The sequence below is a fragment of the Solea senegalensis genome, linkage group LG2 (genome assembly GCF_019176455.1).
Source record: "Solea senegalensis isolate Sse05_10M linkage group LG2, IFAPA_SoseM_1, whole genome shotgun sequence".
NCBI classification, from domain to species: Eukaryota; Metazoa; Chordata; class Actinopteri; order Pleuronectiformes; family Soleidae; genus Solea; species Solea senegalensis.
This window is the reverse complement of record NC_058022.1, coordinates 29,221,086-29,247,424: the sequence shown is the minus strand read 5'-3', so window position 1 is coordinate 29,247,424 and position 26,339 is coordinate 29,221,086. Positions and strand designations below refer to the sequence as shown.

Here is a 26,339-nt window from a genome sequence, read left to right as displayed (position 1 = left end):
GTATTTATAAAACTATCGGTGTGCATAAATTCAGATGCGACAAAGTTTAATGACCCACACTCACCTCGATCTGCCGAGCACTGCAGGCCTCACTTGCGGGGTAAATTAATTTTCTCCTCCTCCCTGTCGCTTTCTTTCTCCCTCTCAGTGCCTAAAGTTATTTCATATCCACACACATTCAGATTCATTATTACCTGCCCACCGCCCACACTCCTCCCCACTCCCCCAGATATGACTTTGAAAGACCACCGTATCTGCAAGGCCTAATTAGATTTGAAAGTCTGTTCATTTGGAATAGTCAACTCTCACCTCAAGCCTGGCAAACTTTGCCATGAATTTCAAAGATACCCTGTAATGCTTAATTCACGGTGTAAAATAATGTCTTTAACCACTTTTTTAACTTCTTTCTGACCTTAAGTGCCTAGGTTACCATACGTTTGTGTGTGTGTGTGTGTGTGTGTGTGTGTGTTGAATAAATTATTGATTTTGTGGATTAGTGATTCGACATCTGAATTATGTTGCCTTCCTGTGTACTTCCCTTTTTACAAATGATACCATGGAGGGTGTTTCCTAACTCAGCATGTGGCCGGTAAACATCACAATCATCAGTCTTGGATGTTTTTTTGGAGGGTGGGGGGTTAGGGGGGTGGCAGGGGAAAAAAGACGGTTTGTTTTCACACTTAAGGAAGACATGAAATAGAGTGTCCTTAACTTAATCACCACCTTGTTTCACTACATTTGCATACATTTCCATATTAATTGGACTGCCGATTAAAATTGGTTTTGTAATTTTAATTAAGTGTCCACAAAGGTATATGATTAGCACTGTTTAAAATACAGCCTGACATAACTAGAAGCAAAAAAGCGTCTTTGCTGCAGATTTCTTTCCTCCAACCCCCCCTTCCCAACACCTCTCCCCTGTTCAGCTTTCAGAGAAGAGGGATTACTTACAGGGAAAGCTTGTTTCATGATTGTCATATTTTAAATCTGCAGTAGATTAGGCTGCCATAGAGACTGAGGGGGCGGGGCCTCCAAATCATTGAGGATTTTTAAAGATTCATATAGTGTTACACAGTGTTTTAGTGGGAGTAGTTGGTAAAGAGCCCCTCTTAAGTGACTTGTGAATTAGGCTGTGTTCACACTGCAGCTGAAATGTAGTCCCTGTGCATCTTTTTAGTGTCATTTACATAAATCGTGTGTGTGGTGAAAGGCGATGATGTTCTCAAGGCCCACAGCTGGAAAGGGCCAACAACAATCCCAGAGAGACTTTCTCTTTTTTTTTTTTGTGACTCTGCCTCCATCTTGGAGTTCCACCCTACTGTCAATCAGTTAAAAGTGTGACTCCTGCTAGTATTTTCATTTAGCTGGACAGTTTGCTTGAAATTGTGCCATGTGTCGATATAGCAATAAGGAGCATACCACTATGTATTGTGCATCCAAGCTTTAATATTACAATATTAATAATAACAGTAATGACAATACATTTAGTATGTTTAATTTATAATTTAATTCATCATTGACATTTAAATATCTTGCTCTCTGAAATGATTTGCTTAATGGTGGATACTTAGTAGATAACAGTCAGCATGTGATGCTGATGCAAACAATGTTTTGTGGACATATGGATAATTGTTTTGGTTATACCCTGCATGTTGTGTTGTCTGGATGCATAGAAGCTTTCAGCTGGGAAAAATTTGAGAAGTTTTCTCTCCCACACTTTTAATGAGTGCAGTTTTTGCCAAGTCAAATGGCCTGACATGTAACAGAGAGAGACTCGTGCACCATTTTTCTGATGCAATTACAGCAGAGTCAGGGTATCATACTGGGGACTTTTCAGAAATGTAATATTACCTCATTTTGTCTTTGGTGTGGTCTGGAAGGTTTTTGAGAGACATTTGGAAGCATTTTACTCATAAAATACTTAACCATTTAAGTGATAGGATACTGTTTCCTGGTTTCTGTCCCTGCTGCCAACCACAAAAGATTGAAAACTGAGGGGAAAAAAGTCAGTAGGTTGGTACATTTTCCCTTCTCATCTATTTTGTTCCTTGTCTTAAAGCAACATAAGATGCCCTTTTTTCACATCCACAATGATTTGGAATTTGAAGAAAACTGAAGCTTCATGTTGCAGAATATCACATTTCGTCATGCGTGTTGTTAGGTTCCGTTTCTTTATTTAATCTCTGAGTAAATGTAGCTTTCAGCAGACAAAAGGAGGCCTCCTCTTCCCTGAGTGCAATCTGTCCATGATAATGCCTGGCATGGAGAAAGTCCTCTCATTACCAGCGCTCATACCCACCTCTGTGATGACGAGCCTTTCTGTCATCCAGTCCAATCCTCAAAGCTGTCTTCTGGGAGCCCTCAGAGTTATGGCATTAGTTTTCCTTTCTTCCCCAATCCTTCATCCTCCCTCCCCTTCTTTCACTCTTAAATTGCCGCTTCTTGAGTTACTAAGCTGCCCTAATAGGTACAACCTGCGCCGACTGTGTCCTCAGATGGGATGTACCTCTCCCCATTGCTGTTTTGCGCGCAGAGGATAAAGAGCTATCCCACGATGCACCCTGTCACACGCGATGCCGGCTTGTGCGGTGATTTCGCCCTGGCTCCCGAACACCATCCTCAGCGCCAGAGATTTAAATGTGTTTCCTATTTCTTGTTTCACTGTTGACATCAGAATGTTTCCAACCTCAGTGTTTTGCGTGTGTGCGTGCGTGTGTGTGTGTAAGTACCCCACTAAAAACAAGCAAAATACACATACACGGGACACTTCCACAGGAGTGTGTGTATGCAAAAATACACACAGGCATCTGCAAACATACTTAAAGTCACAGTCAAATAAAGCCACATGCATGCAGAAATGCTCTCAGTTAGGGCGATCATGATATTTTATTGAAACAGAAACTTCTGCAAGTTGCCAGCTGAGCCTGGGGGGGGTTGGCGCCCCCTTCATCCCACAGGTCCTGGAGCTAGTTAATAGAAGTGAAATCATCACACCAACACCCTCTGCAGATGCATACATGTTTGGTGTGTATATTTTTTTTTTTAAATACATCATAAAGCAAACTTAATTGTGATAAAGTTGCAATTTACATGTGTAGATGAATCAAATGGAATGTCAAACTCTGCTCTCAATTTAACAGTCCTTAAATCACAATAAGTGAACTATTTCAAGGGAAATTACAAGCACAGGGTTAAGCTGTGCCCCCAATGGTCGTGTCATTCTCATTATTTACCTGCAGCTCTCAAGGTTTCTTGCAAAAATAATAATAAAATAAAATCATAATTTGGTGTTATAAGTTCTAGTCTAATACCAGTGTGCAGCACTTCAGAGCCAAAAACTTAAAATGCTGATACAGGATGCCACTGTCACTTTCCCACAGAGCCATCAGTGTGAGTGTGATGCTGCGTGTTAAACACAATCACAGATGTCTGCTGTACACTGTTGGGCCACATAGGTGGCATGGGTGATGAATACCGCTTGCCTCCAATGCCTGAGCATTATCATAAATAAAATAGAACACAAACAACCAGCCTATGTGCACTAATGGAATTTGTCAACATGAAAGAAGTGTTATTGAGCTCTGCTGCTCCCTCTCTTCTCTTTGCTGATGCCTTGCCAAATACTTATCCCCTCTCTGGTGAGCATTTAGCGTTAACTCACGGCAGCTCCTGGGAATCGCACGGGTCTAATGAAATTACCTCGGCACAAACAAATAGGGTCAAATTCTCAAGGAGATGAGCATTAGGGCCGCATTTTGCTAATTATGTGGCATGTTCTCGCGGCCGTTTTGTTAAAAGCGGCACTGGATAGCCAGGATCTGCTGGATGCCACCATGTCCAATCCCGAGTAAACATGCCACCAAGAAAAGAGTCGTGGAAATTATACTAAACAAAATGGGATTACAGTGAACAACACCTAATATTTTGTCCATTTGAAGCTGATAATTAAGTACATTTCATGCTGATTTGCAAAAGGAGTGCTGATGCATCAGCAGCATAAACATGAAGCTGGAATTCTGTATGTTCTTTTGTAATGGCAAGGAAATAAAATCTTTAGTTTTCTCTCTACGTCTATAGAGGAAAGAAAACACTTGCATTAACATGAGTTGATATATGGTGTGTCCCCCCAGCACCCTCATTGCAATGCTACTCTTGATCATAATACCATTTCTTTAGCATTACAATGCTATCAGATCTGTTTTCTGCAATTCGTCTCACCTGTGTTATCACTGCCAGCAGAGCAAAAGATGCCATTACCTACATGACCGTGACAGAGCATTTTGTAATTATTGAGCATGCCTCTGTGGTAATTACTTCAGTTTACTGAATTTTAAAAGCTGGAAGGAGGGGAGAGGGGAGCCACAGCCCAGAGCAGAGACAGATATATTCTTCCGGAGGCTGAAGAGCTGAGAGACTTTTCTTTGGCAGTGGTATTATCACATACACTCATCTGCCAGAGAGTGTTGACGGAAAATATGCCCTATCAGCAGAAATAACCACTTGTTTTTTCCTCTTTTTCTCCCAACACCCCCTCTGTTCGTGTACCCTGACAGTCTGACGAAAGACGAAAGCTCACCAGTGAGAGATATCAATAAATCAGACAAACAAACAAGAGCAGAGACCACCAAATTTGCCTCCTACATCAGCCTCACTCAAGACACCATCACAGGCACTTTTGCATGTTTTTCTGTTTTTCTGGCTTTTGTCGGCCACCTACTCTAGTGCTAGCAACAACAACTACCCAGTCGCTAATCTTTCTTTTGCTGTTCCTCCCTTGTGCTAGAAATGAGTAAATCAAGGCTGGATTACGCCTGCTAACATGCTCATAAATTTGGGATTTATACTGAGGTAAATTGAGATTGAAGGAGGAAATGCTTTCTCCTGGTAATCCCTCAGCATTGAAGGTGCCTGTAAGCTTGTTGTTTTCAGTGCGTGTGTGTGGTAACTATTGAAATGGAGGATGGAGATGTTGATCTCAAAAATCTGAAACACAAAATACGGCTAGAAATGTCAAATTGAAATAATCTTCTGAAAGGCTCTCACATTTTAAGACAAGCTTACGTCATTAAAAAGATCGTGGCCCACATAAGACATGCAAGGTAACACAATTTTACACACTGCATCGTTTTGGTAAAAGGAAAAGTCACACAGGGGAAAAAAAGTATGTTTTGTGTGACTGCTGAACATTTCATTCCTACATTCAGGACGCCCCTCACTAATTTCTGAGACTTTCTCTATAATTTTGAAACAAAACAACTGTATTTATGAGGTCTGCCACTGATATTGAGTGATGGGACCCTGTTTTTCAATTCACCCCAAAGGCATTGGATGTGGTTGAGGTCTAGACTTTGCAGACATCAAAGTTTTTGTCACGCCAAACTGGGAAAAACACTTCTTAATAGAGTTGGCATAGCTTGTACATGCGCCCCACTAACTGTTCCCGCAGAGATGGAAATACTATTATCTAAAATGTGTTTGTATGCTGTTGCATTAAGATGCTCCTTCAAGGGAACAAAGAGGCCTTGCACTCAACATGGACTGCAGACTTAAACCATTGTTCTTCATGCTTGACTCATGATGTAAAGATTTAAAGCCTTAAGCACTTTGTTTGCCCTTGCAAACAGGTAATTTTTCTCCCTGTAATGTAAAGGTTGAAGGTAGAGCATTTGCACAGGACAATCCACCAGGTTTTGGAGGAGAATTAATCTCACTATCCCTCCTGCATTATGTCCTCTTGAGCCCAGCTTACAGGCAGAGTTCATCCTCCAGATTGCGGGTTATCCTTGTGGCCCTTGGCCTTTGCTGGCACTCCAGCCTGTGGGATTGGAGTGGGTGAGCACTGATTCTTGCTAGAAACATCCCAGAGATTCAAACTGGCAACCGTCCAACCAACTGGGCTTTTCTGGCCTCTAGGCCGCTGCTGCTTGTTCGCTGCTGCTAACAGGTATCAATAGAGCTGATGGGGTAAATCAGCATCCAAAAGATTTTTTTTGTGTGTGTGTTGCTTGGTTCTATTCCCATGGCCCATTCTGTTCAGGCGGCCTCTGATCCTGAGATTCCACTACCTGGAGGGATTTTCAAATGGCTCGCAGAATACAAAATAACCTCCACCTAACAAAATAAACCCCCAACCTGCTCCCTCCAACAACAACACACAGAAGAAAGGAACATGGACTAACTGACAGTGAAGGCAATTTGTCGCTGGAGCTTGCTCCCCCATCTCTCCTGCACCATCCAGATTTCCCATAAGGAATGCTCTTTGGTATAATTCATCACCGGGCCCATACGGCAAACTGCTTGTTCTGGTGGTGAAATATGAGTCAGTGCAGGGAGGCATTTTCACATTGAAGCTGTGCTGAATGGGGTATTATTTTGGCAAGCTCCCACAAGATCCTCTAACACCCTTTTTCTGCTTTTGCAACATGCTGTTTATCAAATGACTGTAGACACGAGAGGCGCACAATAAACATCAACTGTCGAATTACATGTTTTGATTTCCAGCACATTACGTTGTCCCATAAAAAAGTACTGGGAAGAATATACAGCACTCCATCATGTTATAATAATGTGCCAGTTTATGAAGATGGAGGATGACAAGAGCATACCTGTCTGCAAGTGTGAAGCTGAATGATAGCATTGGTGCTCAAGGAGGGGACATAAGATTGTGCAGTGTGAGCATAATTCTGCTAATTAGCTTCTTTATGTGGAAAACTGCAGCCCAACCCACACAGTGTTAACTTTTTAAGCATTTAGTGGTTGTGCTGGTTCATAAAAGTGAGATACTCAATCATTTTCTGGATCGTTAGCTTGAGAGGGAGTAATAAATGGGAGGTCAGGGATCCAAACACACTACTGAGAGATTCTTCAGTGACGTTTTCTGTATGATGTGACAAATATAAGAAACTGTAACTCATGGCACTTGGAATTTTACGTTTGAATAAATGTCAAACACAGATGAGATCTACGAAATGGAACTTTCCTGTTGCCAAAATAAGTGTTACTTTTGTGTTTCTATTCTAAAAATTAGGAGATGCAAACCTGAAAGAGTGATAATTGTGTTATACTCCTTAACTATAACCAATACTTATTGCTTGTTGTAGATTCACCTCCTGGAAAACTTTTAGTATTGTTGTAAGTGACACAATACTTGTAGCTGTAAAGTTACAAATTGTAAATATTGAATAAGTAGTGCATATTTTACTTTTTTTAATCAACTGCCTCTATAAAGTAAATGTTTCAATATCTGACAAATTGCTCTACAGATTGATTGAATTTCATGAATAAACAAAATCATAAAAATGCAGGTGCTTAGTAAAATGTAACCACAATAGGGCTGGTGATGTGCAAATGTAAGTAGTGATGTAGCAGTGAGACAGATTTACATCCATGCAAATACTCATGCAGCCTGTTTTGACTTTCCAGTATGAGCTGCTTTGTAAGAGCAGGTGTTGATGTCTATGCCACTGCTGCACTGTGGACTTCCTCACATGGAATTAAGGTTGAACATCGTCCCTTCACGACTCGAGAGGGCTTCACAGTGTCAGCAGCCTCTCCTCCCCTGAGCCATTTTTCTCTTAACACTGCGAAGTTTGCAGGGGGTGGGGGTGAACAAGGGTGGCATTTAATGCACAGTAAACTACTAAAGCACTTCAAGCCTTTAAATCTCAACAGGAGGAGAGAGAGATGCTGGGAAAGTCGGATAGAGAGATGTGATGAGAGAAGGGGGAGGTGGAGGAGCCAAGGGAGAGTCTCTTTCCCAGTGGGAGATGACAAATGCCATATGTCCTGACCACAGCGCTTGTGTTAATCCTTGCCGGGTCCCGGCAGGCCCACATCCGATTTTGCGACCTCTGTACCCCCCAACTGCTCCCTCTGCTTCCACTGTGCGAGTGGATCAGTCACAGAAGAGCTTGGGCCCTCAGATGGAAGTGCAAAATATACTCTTTTCTGTAGATAAAGGTGAGAGGAGCTTCCTCTTCCCATTGAGACACATCATATTGTGTTCTTATGTTTGTGGGTTGGATATCTTAGAAGCCTCCAATAGGTGATGATGGAGCTTTTAGGACCATAAGCTGCTTTTTGTATGATTTTACTTGTCAAAGATACTGTATCAGAGGGAGCATTTCAGCTCCATTTCTTGTCCAGATGTATTTGCATCATGTGATCATGGATCTACATGCCTGTGGTGGAAACTCCTCTTGTCTCACGTCCAACTTTGGGAGTTGCAACTTTAAATTTGGTGACCAAAGAAATCCATCCTTGCGTCTTTCCAAAAAGGTGTGGGTGGATTTGCAGCTCCATGGCAACTCTCTTCTGCTTTACTGTGCATTACTAAGAAAGGACACCAGCTTTTTTATTGACTGCATTAGGTCAAAGAAGGTTAACTTTTAATAAGCATTTTAATAAATGTTATTTCTGATCAAGGCAATGATTGGCAATTTGATGGTATGTAGAATGAAGTGAAAACAGTGCAATGTCCAAAAACACCTGAAGCTAGAGCTTAACCATGAAGCTCCATTATTTAACTTTACTATAAACTCAGTTGTCAGTCACTAAACAGACTGGTGTCTGCATTTGGCAGGTTCTAAATCCTGACTGTTCCAGTCATCCGTCTCTGCCTAAACAAAGCTCTGCCTCTGCCTTCGCTGAACCCTGAACAGCGCCCAAACTGAAATCTGGAGGCCATTCAGCTGTAATGATGTGGTTAAAGAATGAACTTGCCTCGCTTATGAGCTGAATCAGCTCCTTACCTCCATGTACCCACAGTCAGTAACTTTGTTTGCAGCCATGATGAGGCTTGATGCTGTTATCCAGCGGTGATCACACAAAATAAACTAAATTAGTGACTAGGTTTAACTGTTTTTCATTAAAACTGCAATCCTGTGTTGATATTTTACGCATCTCTCTCCTTTCCCACAATAAAATAACAGTCATGTCTGTGTTTATAAAAGCAGTTCTTAATTATTGACATAGAAAATAAAAATGTATGCTTTATGGATTTTGTTGAGGTTTTCATGCAGCTAAGGTTGCAATGGCAGGCAGCTGTTGGTTAAAAGGGGTTAAAGGTTCATCTATTACCTGCATATTTTACTACTCAATCATTTCACCTTCTCCTTTATGAATGGCAAATGATATAAATGCAAAATGAGGTGAAAAATTGGTAATTAATCCGCTGTGGGTGACACCAGCAAGGCATTACCAGCCTGCTCAACCCCGTTTGTCTGGCTAACATTAAGGGGCTAATTTTCCAAATCTAGTGTGCAGTCAATTTCCCAGGATGCCTTGGGGGGTAAAAGGTAGGGAATGACAGGAGGGGGTAATTTTACCCACCTTATTTACCCCTATGCATCATACGACAGCTCTCTTCTGACATGAGGATTGAAATTAGACCGACTGTGGCTGGCATTGAGAATTTATGATTCTGTCCTGATATTTGTTTGTTGTGTGTGTGTGTGTGTGTGTATTCAGAATGTGTGTAGTGAATACATCAGAAAAGAAGAGAAAAAGAGGAGGTGTGGGGAAAACCTGGGGAAATACATCTTTTTAATAACAGTCAGTGAGGTTAATGCAGCTTACCTTGGAGTGCCGACAGCAGCAGGAGGAGGAGGCGGGGAAAGGGGGAGTTATCTGACAGTGGGGAGATAGACGGTGCACAGAGAGATGTTTAAAGCGGAGTTTACCTACACAGGAGTCAGGCCTCTGTGTCTGATCGCTATTTGTTGTACAGAAGAGGAAGAAAAAAAGCAACTGCGGGGGGAGTAGGTGGAGGCAGAGGGGTGAGGAAAAGGGGAAAAAAAATCAAACTCTTAATACTATTGTGTGCCTATAACCATCTGTCACAGCTAGCCTGGAGATGAAACTGAGATTAGGAGGAATAAACGTCGGGGCCGTAGAGCATCGGTAAAGCCTTCAGGGCAACAACAACAAAAACAGGGAAAAAAGACAGGAAAAAAGAAGGTGGAGGGGCGTAAGAAGAGAGACGAGGCGAAAAATAAAACTCATGGGGGACATTCTAATTCTGAGGCAGTCATGGATTACAGATTGTAACCTGCACCGACAACAGGGAGAAAAAATGACGGGCAATATCACAGTGAGACTTGGAGGGGTTCGATGATGATGTTGACGTTGGCGGCAGTGGCAGCCGTGATGATGATGATGATGATGATGATGATAGTAGCAGTGATGATGGCAGTAATGATGGCACTCGCATGGTTTCATCTTGCGTTACTTCAAACAGAAATGAAAAGGCAGTAGTTGAAATGAGAGAGTGAGTGTGGGGTATTGAAAGGAAATAGTGTCTTCTTCGTCTGTTTCCCCCGTCTCACCCGTTCCTCCCTCCCTCCTTTTTCTCTCCCCTGAATGCCAAGGGCTTAAGGAAAGGCATTTGGTGGCTCCTGAGGCATCCATGGATCTCTCCTCCTTAAATTTACCGTGAAGGTTCTTAGACTCCCTATTCAGGCAGGATATTCTCATTTATTGCTTTTAGAAGACAAACCTCACAAAAGTACAGTGTCATTGCTTCTGGAAAGCACAGCCATGGAAGAATGCCACGCTACAGAAAAAAGAGCCTTTTCTCACCCCCTGTGAATTATGATGTACAATATTACACAGAAACCAGCATTCTCCTTAAGGTGCGTCTCTGCTGTCAGTGTTGAAAAATGAACAATGATTTTCACAACTGTTTAATCTGTTGATACATTTTTGTTTCCAGAAATGATTCAGTTGTAATTCAGATTAAATTCATTTTTGAGGCCAAATGTCCAATGTTAGTCACTGTGGTGACTAATAAGTACAGCATAGAAAGCCTAAGGGTTGATGTTTCATGCTTGTGAGATGTTTTGGGACATCAGGCTTGAATCTGTGTCTGGATTTGTACTCTTGAGTTTTGAGATCATGTGTTACTTTATTTGGGGGAAAAGGCATGTCATGACCTGAAAGATATAAACATGCACATTTAAAAAACAGCTGATGAAATAATATTTATAGGAGGAACACTTCATGTACGGTTGGAGAAAATGCTTTTTGTGTGTGTTTAAAAAAGACTGTCATGTTCATTTTGGTGCATAACAGAAGCAATGTAGCAGAAGTCTTGCGGCAGCAGCTGCATTGGCTTCATGGCTGCTGACTTGTTTCTGCATGTGAGCGATTCTTGTGCTTTTAATAGAGCATTTATAGTAGGGAAACGTCATGTAGGGTTGTAGAAAATGTCTCTTCTGTAGCTGTTTTCACATGTGAACTCTGGTCTGGATATTGTATGGAGTTTCCCCTTTCACACATACAGCAGACAACCAGAGATCGTCTGTGTCGTACACCGTCTCACTTGCTGGCAGCAGAAGAAAATGATGGGAATGTATCCACTCGGCTCACATTTCTCAGTGGGACATGATAGACTGACTGTATTCCAGAGACCTGGGTGCCTGTTTACTATTGGGTTCAGCAAATTGAATGTTCACACATACAGCTCCTATAATGTCTACAAATGCTCAGGGTCATATGTGTGGGAGCAGCAGAACATGTAGGAATACAGACTGGATATCTTCCTTGATGTTGTGAAATCTCCACTTGCTTTTTTTGTTTTTTTTGTTTTAGTTTGCTCTCTTGCAGTTAAAAGATCTCATCTTTTGGTTTCTGGTGAAATGACTGACGTGGCCAGTGTTTTGCTTTTTTTGGCCATGAAATAACTCTCGTGCTATAGTATCCTAAAATTGCAGAGTAAGTATTATAATTGCTATGTGTCTATTACTGATGGATGAGGTGATTTCGAACCTCCTTTAAGTCCAATATGCTTAAGTAGAGCATTGTTTTTGCACTGGTCCACCTCTGTGTTATTACATGAGCCTTAATACACTGTGTTGTTGTCATAAATGCTTCTTTAGAGCAGGTCACTAAAAGGATGATATTTGAAGGTCAACTCTGCCAGCCTACATGGGAGGAGGAGTCTGACCCATGATTAGTCATTAATTCAACTCACCTCGGGGACATCAGATGAGCAGTGGACGTGCATGCTGCCTTAAAGATATGAAGGCTTGTATCATTTTTTAGACATCGATAATGTGGGGACTTTTTCGTCGTAGTTTCACGTGTGGAATAAAACTTTAGAATAGGGGGAAAAAAAAGAAGAAAGAAACTGAACAAAACCAAAAGATGACATGGAGTCAGATGGCTACTGTAGACTTTAAAGGAGTATGTGTCCCATCCTGTGGCCATGGGTGAGTCAGACCTGTCCACTCTGAGGCCAGGGGAAACGGAAAGCAGCCATGAGGAACTAACGACAACATTCTCAACGACAGACAGTGACTGATTCAGCATTTGGTAGTGCAGTCTTTTGTTGGGTCATCATCCACACTGTGGCATGAATCCAATCAATTTAGATGAGACAAGTTGGTAGTGTGTGGAGTGATCTGTTACAGCATATACAACGCAAATCGGTGAATAAAAATTGTCATTCTTGTTGGCTGGTTGGCAGCAGAAGTGTGTTATGAAATGGCCTTCCTAAAACTGTGTCAGATTTTCATCCCACTATATTCTTATATATGTCACTAATGTCATTAGAGGATTGATTATACTTTAGTGATATTCCTGCCTCTGAACCCAGTGAGTGTATTTGAATAAGTGTGTGTGTGTGTGTGTGTGTGTGTGTGTGTGTGTGTGTGTGTGTGTGTGTGTGTGTGTGTGTGTGTGTGTGTGTGTGTGTGTGTGTGTGTGTGTGTGTGTGTGTGTGTGTGTGTGTGTGTGTGCACATGCCCTTCTCACTGCCCTTGTCATACTGGTCCCATTGCTGCAGGGCTCGTTGTTGGTTGGACAGCTCGGGTCAAGGTCTCCCCTCTCCTGATCTGACCGACGGGTTGTCACGTCAGCAGCTCCACCGCTGGCTGTGTCTGTCAGCTAGAGCTCATGGAAACACACACACACACGGACACGTGCACACCCTGTCAACACACAGTCATTGAAACAGTGCCTCGCATGTACACGCCGTCTGTAAAGCACACACAAATTAATGGACACGACGCTGTACACACACACACACACACATACACACACACAAACACATAGCCCCCCCTCCCCTGTAGATTGACAGTTGGGTTTATTGCTGCTAATACTCCCAGCTGTAAAGGCAGAGCAGTGGCGTCCTAATGGGAAATTGACTCATTTCCGAACACAATGAGTAAAAGGGTGTGGCACGCGCCCATATTTGGTCAATGGGGGCGGTTAATCGAACTCACCTCCTCCTTATTGGTCAAAAACTGGATCATCCATTTTGTCATGTTTGTCAAACTTAGTTTATTTTGGTTCAGTGGAAGTTTATCTGCAATGAATAAACCCACGTTGTGACAGAAAGTCCATAGAGAAAACTTGTGATATGATGGAAGCCCATATAACAATAAAGACAAAAGCAGGAATTTGTGGATTATAATAACATTTAATGTTATTTTTTAGTTCCCTTTTCTACATAAGAGTAATAGTTTTTTTCTAAATATCTAGCGCATCAAGAAAGTCACCTTTAAGCCGCGCTTTGAAAAACACTTTTTGTGTGTGTGTTGAAAAAGACTGTCATGTTCATTTTGGTGCAGAACTGAGGCAATCAAACAGAAGTCATGTGGGAGCAGCTGCATTGGCATCGTGGCTGCTGACTTGTTTCTGCATGTGAACGAATCTTGTGCTATTTTGGACTTTTCTTCATTAAAGCCATTAGTGTTTCATGAAGCTCTGCAGCCTCCTTGTGCTAATTAGGTGTCTATATTTCTATATCTCGTTATTGGATTTATTTTATATTGTGCTTAATAGTAAATAGTGTTTGAATTTTAAAACACACCTCTTGGGTGCAACATAAAGGAGAATTTTTAATCACATTTTCTGTAAATGAAAGGACCCAGTCTGCATTTTTTCCCCCCACAATTTTTCCAAATGTGTCTTAATGAGTTTGCAGGTTTCTTAAGCAGATACACACTCTGATTATACTTTTATATATTTTTTTGTGCACACACACTGTATCTCCTCCCCACTCTGGTCGCAGCAGGAGACAGTCCAAAATCATCATCACAAGGTTACCCCTTGATGCTAGCAGGAGGAAGAGAAGGAGGGGGGTAACATAGTTGATGATAGTGGCTGCCAGTTGCCTGGGCAACCTTTTTTTTTTTTTTTTTTTTAAATTTTATTTATTTTTTCATTATTTATTCCTGAGGCCCCAGTGATGAGGCGTGCTAATGTAGCGCACTGCCTGTGCCGCCTCTACCTGCTGATGGGCGAGGGACTCCTCTCCCTGCGTTTCAGCCTGGCTTGACAATTAAGACCTGGGCGACTGTAGCCAGGGGTTAATACCGCTCATTAAAAGAACTAGGTCATTAGCAAAGAATCAAGGCTGTTAAGGCAGCAGGGGATGTTGGGTAGAGGGGGGGGATTTGATGGAGAGGAGCAGGAGGATGTGGGGAAAGGAGGGGTAGAGGTAGCAGCGGTGAAGTAAACTCTGCATCTCAGTGAACATGCGGCCCCTTACATTAATTAACCTCCCTCTTTTCTTGTTGGGGAGGTGTGTGTGTGTGTGTATGACAGGGGGAGGGGGATTTGGTGTTTCAGGAGAAAAAAAAATCCTCTGTTATCATATATGCACATGGCTGTACAGCAATTAATTGCATCGTGGAAAAAAGAGAAAGAAAGCTAGTTTACAGTCCTCCCTGTGGTCGCCCTGTGTTCCTGTGTGAGCCCAAGTTACATTATTTCAGAGAGATGAAGGATGGGAGGGGCTGATCGGGGGGGTGTAATGTCTGTATGATGAGTAAAAAGGGTATTAAAATTAAGGAGGGAATCATGGCAGAAATCAGCCTTTGCTTTACCACAGGGGAAAGGAGCAAATAAAAGCCACGGAAATGAAAATAAATAAGCTTTGCTAATACCTCACCTTAAGGAGCCGGAGCTGTACCCAGCTGAACCACGGCTGCGTGCCGGTAATTTGTTTGTGGACTTTATTATTAAGCTGTTACACAGGCTGTTTGACCTTCAGTAAGGAGAGCCGGTGCTTAAAGGGGGTTTTTTCAAACAAATGTTCCCTGTGTTAAAATGGTAAAAGACCCCTCGGTATTGTCAAGTGACCGACCGTGATGATCCATTGGTTTCTGTTTATAATGTCATCTTTCCCTGGATTTTAGCTCCTGAAATGATTCAAGTGGCAGATTTCCTTAGAGGAGAAACACTGAGACAATGGCAGTAATTCGCAAATGTCACATGTAAACAAACCGTGATGATTGTCTGAATGGGTTAGTACTGAAATATGAAAGGATCCTTAAATTCCCCTATAACAAAATGCATAAATAATAAAAATTAATGCATTATCCTATTCAGTGAGTCGCTGAGTTTCTATTTTTATTTTATTACATTATTGGACTAACCGTCTGCTTTGAAACCATAAAACTTTTAAGGTCTGTTTCAGTTTCAAGCCTACTTAATTAGACTTCTTTTTTTAGACTTTGTACAATTAAAGGGAATTTCTGCACAGTTTTTCACGGTAAAAGAAATCTGTGTCTGTGTTATACTGTATATAGTATCATTATCCTATGAAATTAACAGTTAAGTGGCATAATATGTTCGCATAAAACAAGCACATGAAGGTGCATAATTAAACATGGAGGTGGTAGGTGGAAATATTTAAAATATTAGTTTTAGAAAATATCTTGGAGACGGCACTGCAATTTAGCACAAGGTATCACAAGGGCAAGAGTATTTTAACACCTCTCTTTTCCTCTTGTACCTGCAGAGATGATGACAAGTTCTTCAACCAGAACAACCGTCAAGGTTTCTCACCCTCACCCTAAGATCTTACCCATCAGAGCATGCCAGCAGCAGGTGTAGTAGACCTTCATTGTCACGGTAACAGACATAAACACACAGTTTGGGTTAAGTTTGACCACAATAACCAATAACTTGGCAAAATGTTGGTAGACCATGACTTGGGTTTATGCTCGTAAGGGTATAGAGCCTTTGTTGACAATATTCAACACATATTTTGTGTTGTTAAATGGTGAATAATAGTAGACTATATGATTATGACATCATTGGTGACGGTAGCTCGGTGGTAAAGTGAGGCGTCTTTCAAATTGAAGGTTGTGAGTTCAATTCCTTGCTCGGCTAGTCTACATGCCGATGTGTCCTTGGGCAAGACACTTAACCCCACATCGCTCCTGATGGGTGAATGGCAAAAACTGTAGTGTAAAGCAGCTTTGACTGGTCAAAAAAAGCGCTCTATAAATACAGACTATTTACAATTTTGTGTGTATGGAGAAATTTCAACGATGCCATGTTCCCGGAAAAGGAGAGGGAAAGTTTGTTTCCATCCGGAAAACACCTTATAATACAAAATTCAAGGATTCGCCTGAGATACAAACTTTTATTTTATCTGCTAAGCTTAATTTGACCAGTCTAATGCAACACATTGGCTAGCTCTACCCAAGCTAAAAACATGATACAAATTTTTCAAGAAAACAAACAAAACATCTCTGCACACCAGCCTTGGTCAGCCTTCTAGTTCTTTAAAGTGATTTTACAATCCATGACGTTAACCTCTCTCCATTCACCATTTCACCCACATTATTTCACTCACTTGACAAATGAGCAAGACTAATTGTTTATTAATGGTCATTGGTTTCCGTTTCGTACAGGAGCCCGACATTTTAGCATGTGTGCGATTGCAGTCCTCCTTTTTGTGTTGTAGTCCTTGAAGATCATTTAAGAGAGACTTACTGCCAAAAAGTCTGTGGGTTTGAATAGATTAACTCTGTCTTCCACCATTTTGAATGAAAAAGACCCGTTTGTAATCAGTGATCAACAAAAGCCAAGATATGTGCTGCACAGGACTCTGTGATCGCCTTTCAACATAATACACAAAGGTCTTCAGATGTTATCGCCTCTGTGATATTCTGCACAGGGTTTTCACTTTAAAGTTTAATTTGGGCATAAGTAGGTGTCATCCTTTTTCAAAAAGGTGGACATCTCCATTTTGAACAAAACTCTTAATGTCAAGCAGCTTTGATTGGTAACTGTCCTTTCATTTCCTACAATAAAGTGTTAGGAGTGTGGAAAAAAAGAGAAATTCAAGGGGGAAAATTAGCCTTAATATCAGGCTCATGTGACAGTGTTTTTATGTGCTAATTTCTCAAGCGTCATAATGAGATGGTACCCAGCGATGGAGCGATTTGAATTTAAATGATATAATACTTGAGATAGCCCTAATTCACCCATACATATTTAATCTGACATATTATCTTGCTCCTGCGAAGTCCTGATATGATATGACAGCTTGGCTGCAGCATTGGCAGGAAGAAGGAGGAGGGAGCGAGGGAGGCACTGCAGTTTAAGACGTACGTTGTTTAAAAGACAGGTTGTGGAGAATTCGCTTCTACCAATCAGCCGCTTTACACAGTGTCTTAGTCGGAAATCGACTGACGACAATCGTTCTTATACTGAGAAACATTCGAAAGGTAGAGGAACCGTCCTCAGATAGTTGCCTATAATATCAGCGGATTAAAAAAATAATAATCATAATTTAAACACAGTAATCCAGTAATAATATGTATGTGTAAAATTGAAAAGAAATATGTCTTTTCTCTTTTTCTACATTTCCCACAATCCCATTCTTTGTGTGCATACCAATTTATTTTTGCTACAGTGAAGTGTCGACATTCTTCTTTGAAATTCCGCTGCCCGATGAAGCTATTTTGTTTGCTGGGATGTGAAAAAAAAGTATCTTTCGCACATTTGAAATGCTTTAAATTAAATGTTTACTTTGAATGTTGAACTGGTGAGATCATAGAGGTCTTTTACTGTGGCTTAGATTTTTCTTAGTCTTAAGGACTGGAGAGGTGAACACAATTCTTCCAGATATTCTCCCATGTCGGCTAAGTTGGATCTAGTGACCGTGAAGCCGTGGCATATGGTTTATATATATATATATATATTCAGTGACTTCTTGTGTCCTTAAGCGTCTGTGAGCGTCTGTCATTAATGTGTTATCTGTGACCTAAAGGAGATGATACCCTGAAGATCAGTGTAGGTCTTTGTGATGATTTAAAGATTGTGACCACAGTCTTAACTGATTGTTTGTCACGCTCTTTCCTCTCCCATGCACAACCGTAACCGTGATCCTGAAGAAATAGAATATATTTGTATTTGTTTCATTGGAGACCCAATGCAAAAAATGAATAAATAAATAAGCTTTTTGTTCCATTTTTACTTAAAAGTCCTATCAGAGGCTCACGAGCCTGGTGCTGAACTTCTTGCTGCACCACACTGGTGTAAGTTACACTAGTGTGAAAGCTGGTACCTTGTTGTCCTTCAGCTTCACTAACCAAGCTGGCAGATTCTGCCGCTTCCATACAGAAAAAAATTATTCAACTCACTCTCATCTCACCTCAGATGTCATTTTTCCCATGTAGGCCATAAGCAGCCGACTGTGTTTTTGTGCCAGGGGATAATTGCAGCTATAGGAGGGTAAGAAATAAGAGATTTGCTCAATTAACCAATATAGCACAGCTGAGGACAGCACCTGTGCATATTGGAGTCCCGGTGTTTTTTTGCAGATAACATGGCCGATTACCCTCTCGAGTGTGCAGCCACCGAGCGTTTTCTGTTACATCCCCTACCTGGTGCAAGGCAAGGAATGGTGTGCACAACCACATTGTGTTTAATTGCTCTCCGGGTGTTAATATGCACTTGTGTTTGGAGTGTTTAATTTTCGGCCGCCTGGTGTAATGATAAGCAGATTGCTGGCTGCCAGTTTTAACAGTTGGATAAAATCTCAGTCATTCTGGAAACCTGCAACTTGTTAGGGCAGATAGAGACCCCGCTGTTTTTCCTATATGAGATTTCGGATGAAATTACCTGTTTACGTTCAGCTCCAGGCGCCATGTTTGCATACGCCGCCGTGGTGGCAGTATACACTAACCTGACAGACTGAATATATACACATCGCAACTAATGCATGTGAATTAAACCACATATTAAATAAATGACGTAGTTTTGGAGTCTGTAACGACGCTGAAGTTGGCATTCAGATTCACAACTTCCTGGCGGGCACTTGAGGGAAACTTAACTTACAGTGATCATGCCCTTAAGTTTGTCAAATAAAATGAAAGTTTCAAAATACAGTAAGGCTTTACATACATGCATGTTAACATTTTGTAAGAAGTTTAAAATGCCACAAACACTCTAAGTTACAGAAAAATGTCTTCATGTACAGTACCAATGCCGTACCGGTACATAATCAAATACCATCATTAAAGGCTTCAAAGTTAACTTCCTTCTTCAGCTGATGCCAAATGCGGCCTTACTCTGAAGCCAATGATTAGCTTTCCTGTCATTCAACCCCCTACATGACACGAGATCAGAACAAATCGTAAAACACGCTAATCTTGCTGTTAGAGAAGTAAAGTGCGCGGCGTACGCCGTCGTCTGTATCGGCGCTCCTGGTTCCTCAACACAAACAAAACAGATTTCTGCTGGCATTATTTCCTCCAAAGGAAGAGGAGAAGTTGGTTAGCAGATGTCAGTTGTGTTTATCTCGGTGGTTTTCCTTCGTTCATGCATGGATCTTCTATCAAAGAGAGCTTATCTGAATAAAGTGCTTAACAGCTTTTCTGACGCCTGGTGATCTGAACAATTTTTTGGCTTGATCTGCAGACTAAACAAACCATAATGATGCAAGCTTGTGTAAAGATGTACACAGCAGTCAAACAACAAATGCTCATGCTTGATGTTTTTATTAATGTTTTCTCTCCGTATTTTCATCAGCTGTTTTTCCCACAACTTCCCCCTTTTCTTTTTTTTTTGGATGTAAACACAGCTTTCTCCCGCAGAGGTGCAGAGAAAAGGACAATCATATATTCAGCACAAATACGGAGAGAAGCACCATCCACTGTTTCTCTCCTGCCCTTGCAAACTCAAATTTCCCTCGAGACAATAAAGGGGATTGCAGTAAGTTCAGTGCAAAACTTAATCAGAAATATTCAAATTTTCCTCCAGTCAGCTGGGACAACAATCCTACAGAAAAGGTGTATTTTCTAGGGCGATATAATAAGCTGCCTGCCACTCCTGCTGCTGTGAAGTAAAAGCAGCATTAAGTTTTTAACACTCTCTGTATTTTGTTACAAGGTTGATGTGAGGGGGGAAAAAAGTTAGCAGACATCCTCTCAAGACCTGCCGGTCTCATTTCAATGCAGCGATAGGAGTGTCGGGGCTCTCCTCTGAAGTCACAACTTCTGGCTCACATGACGGCAGGGAGACGTGGCGAGATCTGCTCACTAAAGCCAATCAAAAGACCTGAATTCTATTTGTTTTGTTTCAAGGGAAGACGACAAAGGGGGCCTCAAGGTCTTCTTCAAGATGGCTCTGAAGCCTGAGAGAGTAAAAAAAAAAAAAAGAGATTGGGGGAGAAGGAGAATGAAGGGTCGAGGCTTTCAAGTGCCCGTCCTTGGTGGGACCTTTGCCGTGGTGCCAGGTACACAGCTTTTAGCAGGGGAGGGCTGAAGTAAAGGGGGTGTTTTTTCATGTCAGTGCGTGGTTGGGAGTTATTAATATTCTCAAAGACAGAATTTTCTCCTTCGGATTGAAATAATGGATCATACTTAAAAGGGGAAGAACTCATTTCAGGTTTTAATACGGTAAGCCTGTTGGAACCAATTATTGGAGGTGCTTTGCCATTGTCATCTTGTATTTCTCCTTGAGGAGATTAACTGGCAATGCTGAAAAGGCCCCGCAGTATCCGGGATTTCACTCATTCTGAGAATCTGCCTGAAATGGAATATTATGATTTGTGTGTGTGTGTGTGTGTGTGTGTACTGTGCGCGTGTCAAGTTCCAACGTATTTTACGTATTTTGGCTTCATGTTCTACCTAATTATTGCAATTTGATCCTAAAGCAGGAGTGGCCTAATCCTCTGTTGTACTGCAGAAATCCTGTTTCAGAAACTTCGGTAATAAATTTGGCCTGTTTTAATAGAGACTGGGAAAGTAGCACTGTGACAGCAGAAGGACGGCCTCCCTGGGAAGCTCCTCTGTTTCCTCGTATGCAAATCCGTGCGAGCAGAGGAGAAGCGAGTTGCACAAAGTTGGAAGAAGTTGCAGAAGGAAGAAAGAAGCAGTCCCTCTTTTTCGTATCTCTCCCCTCAGTTTTTTCGACTGTCCCCTGAATGCTGGAGGCTGTGCATGTGACTGTGTGAAACCCGATTCACTTTTGCATAGTTTGTTGGCTTGGAAAAAGTGGCGTTCGTTAGCTTTATGTATGTTGTGAAGGCACAAAGTCACATGTGAGCACTGTTTTTTGGTGTTGTAATGTACAGCGAGGTGTAGAGGTTATTTTAAAAAAAACATTTTACATGGTTGAGTGTTGTTAAATAATTTGTTTGGACTATACACAAATACAACAAAACACTGGTCCATATGAACTTCCTGAACCATCATTTTAACTTCTTAAACACATCTTTGGTAAAATGTGAAATCAGACATTTAAAATGACATTTTACATTACATTTTAAATTTTAATATAATTCTATTTTTATTTGGAAATTTATTTTCTCTTGCTCTTAGAATATAACAGATTTTTTGATACCGAGTTGTCATTTGGTTAAATATTTTATTTCTTGTCGAATCCTGTATTTTACTGTACTGTCTGTAGTGTAGTGTAGTGTATGACAGTAGTAGAGATCACATCACAGTGACATTTGCAAAACTGATAAAACAAAAACAGCTATTATCTTAAATTCCACTGTAGCCTCCAGCTGTGATAATTTCTGTCGTGACTAAACTCTTCCTCCTGTAGTTCAGGACACTCAGGGGAGCCTCTCAAGGCCTTTTTACGGACCCTTACACCCCATGTTGAGAACCATTTAAAGCCCATCTGATACAATGCGTCTTTATCCTCAGGTTTATAATCTTCTTTGTCAGTCACTGATATCCATAAACACAGACTGGTGTGTGTCTCTTCTCTGTGGGTAAACTCACAATGCTGAGCTGATGAGGTGTCTCTTGTCTCCGTTAGGATCTGGATTCTTTTATCGCGACGCAATATCACACATGCTACCTAAACCTCATTGCAGGACACGCTCCTTTGTTATTTTCAGATTCCTTTCCCCCCTCCTCCTCCTCCTCTTCCTCCCCTTGCCCTCCTCCCCACAAGTGCCAGGAGTGAGCATCGTTCTCGGATCATTACTCCTCAAAGAAATTTAAGCGCGGGATGCCATTTAATTTTTTTTTCCCTCCCCAAATGCAGTCTGTCATTAGAAATCCTAGCTGTCATGGTGATGCCATTTTTGGTGCAGAGTGTTTGTTGCCTCATTTCTTTTAATTTTATCTCCATTAGCTTAATTCTTTTTTAATATTTCCATCTAACGAACTTTACAGTCCATTTTGTCTCAGTGTCTTGCTAAGCGAGTTTTATGAAGCAGGCGGCTGGCTTTTCCATTTGAGAGCGGGTGAGGAGGGGAAGGTGGGTGCGGGAGGGGGGGTAATCGGGGAGGGGCCCCCATGCCTTTGTCAGCTTATTTTTGGCACCTTAGCTAGCAGTTCTGCTCCTTTGCCTTGATTATACAAGCAAACAACTGCATGAAGTTCATTAACAATAAAGCACAGGCTAATTAAGCTGAGCCCCACAGACAAACCGGTGCTGTCGTCCCGCATGTGTTCAGAGCTGATTGAGCTGTTAAAGATTTACCTTCACTCGTCTTTTACCTCCGTCTCTCCCTCACGAGGGCCCTTGCTGATTTGTCTCCAAGGGCGTTTAGCCTCACGGAGTCAGCTGCTGCCATTTGGGTTGTAAACATTTCACTTCAAGGTAGAGTAGCCTTACAAGGCCATGCTGGTGTTTTCATTATGCTGTTCTTTTTTTTATGCTGCAGGTGGTGTCTGTTCTACCTGTGTCCATCTACATGCCGTATCTATCTCCTCATCATGCTGTTAAACCACACACTGATCCTGTTCCACTACAGGCCATGATGTGGTCATAAATTACACGTGAATAAGTCCAGTGTCTGCCCAGAGGTCTTGGGATACACCATTAGTAAAACGGCCCTCTGGCCCTTTTGTTAATGTAATTTGCTTAATTGCTCTGTATCAGTGTGCAGATGAGACATGTTAGCTTTACAGAGGTCTGCAGAGAGCATTCTGGACATGTTTATTTTTAATACTCTTATGGGTGTTGATCCTTTTTATTGCTACATGTTCACTGACGACACTAATGGGTGAAGAACTGTCATGGAGGAAGGGCATGGTGGAGCTGAGCAGCACAATAAGAATCCATTTAAAAGTGGACAGAAACATGTGATGCTGTGCAACCTGAGTGTAAAATCGGTTTAAGACCTTTGCACATCGACAGGGACACGGATAAATGGCATGAACTGCGAATAATATGGAGGGTGAATTCCAAAGCATCGTCTCTATTCACATAGTGTGTGTATGTATGTGTATATATATATGTATGTGTATATATATATGTATGTGTATATATATATATGTATGTGTATATATATATATGTATATATATGTATGTGTATATATGTATATATATGTATATATATATATGTATGTATATATATGTATATATATATGTATGTATATATATGTATGTGTATATATATGTATATATATATGTGTGTATATATGTGTGTATATATATGTGTATATATGTATATGTATATATGTGTATATATATGTATGTATATATATGTATATATGTATGTATATATATATATATATATATATATATATATATATACATATATATATATATATATATATATGTGTATATACATACATATATATATATATATGTGTATGTATATATATATATATATATATATATATATATATATATATATACAGTATATATATGTATGTATATATAAAAACACTTATGGGAGAAACTGGTGGAGTGAATATCTCGTCATCATAAGCTGGTTCAGGACAGACTTGAGGATATGCCCATCAGACAGTTTGACGATTCAAGTAAAGATGCTGTTTGTAAGCAATGCCAACTCCTCACTTATTTGGATATTTTGGATATTATTTATCATCACCAACAGCACGCATTCTGATTGGTTTGATGTGTACCAGCCGGCAGCTATGTGTCTGTCTGGTGACAATCAGTCACAGTTTTCACTAATGTTAGTTAGTTGTTGCCGTTTTCCCTACCAGTAGAGTAGCTACCGTTGCTTTCCAATAATGTGGAGACCTTCACTCCCTGCCTCAGTCTACGCCTCGGCTGCATTCCTTGTAACCTTCAGGCTACCTTCAGCCGCAGCTTCCTCCTTCATCTTCTCCTCCTCGTCTTTGGTGGTGGCTGTGCTTCACCCCAGGGAGCGACAAGCTGCAGTCCCTGCTGCGACGGCTTCTTTTCGGCGTTTAATTACAGGGGAGGCTGAGACGTCTGCGTCTCCTCTGATGAGACGCTGAATGAATGGCAGAGGGCTAAGCGGCAGAGGTGGAGGCTTCAAGGAAGTGACCTTAACCCCCGTGGTGCTGCGGTGCATGTGTGCAAGGCATGTGATTTGTGCAGATGGGGCCGGGGGTAGCTTAAATGATATCTTTTTTTGAAGTCATTGTTTGTTTGTTAGAGTACAATGAGGTGCCTCTACAAACTGCAGTTGTGTCTTTGTCCTCCTGTGTTGAACTCTGTAGGCTATACATTTTAAAGTTGCAGTATGTACAGTAGACTGTTTACTGCATTTGTTGTGGTAAAGAAATTAAACTCAGCCGTACATCAGAAGCCAGTTCCTTTATATGGGTCATGAGTCAACAGTAAGCATCATAAATGTCCATGATCCAACACAGCACAAACTGGTTTTTAGAAGGACTTTGAGCTGGTCTAGAAGAGAGAACTTATATGTGATCAAACCTGCTCAGAGACACAGTGTTGCCAATTTGAGGACGGGCACGACATACGAGCCGTCAGACGGGAGATATGAATCGGAGCTGTAACTCAGAGAAAAAGAGATTAGAAGAAGATAATGGTGTCATATCTCAAAAGTTAACAGTGATGCCCGCGTGAACTGTGAATAATCTTATAATTACTGATCTAATGCCATTAGGCCTGACAGAAATAGAGAAAGCAACGCTTGGATGGGGACGCAGTTAATCAGCTGTACACTTCTTGTTGGATCATCAGTACCACCGAGCACGCTAAGGCCACGAGCGATGATAGGTATAAGTTTAAATGACAGCTGAAAGGAACATTACGCCGCATTCATATTTGGTTAACTTCCCCTACCAAATGGTTCAAAAACGTGACATTTTTTTAATGTGCCTCACAGCCTGTTGTCGCCCCCTTGATTTCTGATTTTTTTTTTTTTTTTGCCTGAGGCTATTCTTCTTCAGGGGAAATCCAGAGTGACTGTAGTTGCCTTACCTTGTACGCTCGTTTGATCACAGACACAGAGCCAAGTCTGCAGATCCGACCGTGTAAACTCTCTGTTCCAGGTTGTACTTGCAATATGAGAATAACAACATGCTTGCAGCAAGCTGGAGGCTTCCCCGGTCTCTGATTCATGTTGTTCTCTGTCATGTTTCTTAAGTGCAACAACATCATGACAAAGTGCGCACGCAGTTTGATGGTTTAAAGAAAATATCCTCCCTCAGATTATCATCCACTGTTTGATCTCATCAGTATGTGATGTTAGATTTGATCACGGAAGGTAAAAACAATCGTCGATCCAGGTCTACGTGGGAAGAAAAATACCTTTTCAAGAGATTGCAGTTCCGATGCTCAGATCGTTCTTTATTTAACCACTAATAAACATGATGAAAATGATCCTGGGAAATTAGTTACAAACAGCACAGCAGTTGTAGTTGGATTATTGAATCAGCAAAGGTTCAAGTTCACACATGGTCCAATTCTGATATGGTTCTGGGTCCAAGTGGCTCCATGTTGAAGAAGCAGATGAGATGGTGTGTTTATTGGCCAATCACATCTATCCCTGTAAACATCCTATAATTTCATGCTTAAAATAATATTTTGTGTGTGAAATATAATGGTATAGGTGCCGCTGCGATTCTGTCGGTGCCTTGTTGTCATGGATGAAAATGTCCCTTTTTCTTTACTTCTTTTTTTTTTTTATCATATCCCGTTTCCAATAGACTGCACAGACATGAATGTTTCGACCTCAAAAATCTCACATAAAAGGATCTTACCTTTTACCATCTCCGTGCTTTTGGTTTGACTGTAACAACACATTCAGAAGCTCCTAAAAAAAAAAAAAGAAAAAAGAAGAGAAATGTGTCCAAACACTTTGAGGATAATGGTGTCTCTGTCTCCCCAGATGGAATTCCAGAATATTCAACTTTTATTTACAGCCGGTTATATTTTGG

General features: G+C 41.1%; 1 protein-coding gene and 1 long non-coding RNA gene across 6 annotated transcripts in view; both read left to right on the top strand.

The window, feature by feature from the left end:
- The window catches only part of LOC122765370 (plakophilin-4-like), a 555,540-nt gene that overhangs the window by 354,401 nt on the left and 174,800 nt on the right, over positions 1 to 26,339 (top strand). The gene's annotated exons all lie outside the window — the stretch shown is intronic.
- Positions 15,773 to 26,339, top strand: part of LOC122765375 — a 121,656-nt gene continuing 111,089 nt past the window's right edge. The window contains exon 1 of the long non-coding RNA XR_006359968.1: positions 15,773 to 15,837. This is a non-coding gene — a long non-coding RNA (uncharacterized LOC122765375). The remainder of the gene's footprint in view (positions 15,838 to 26,339) is intronic.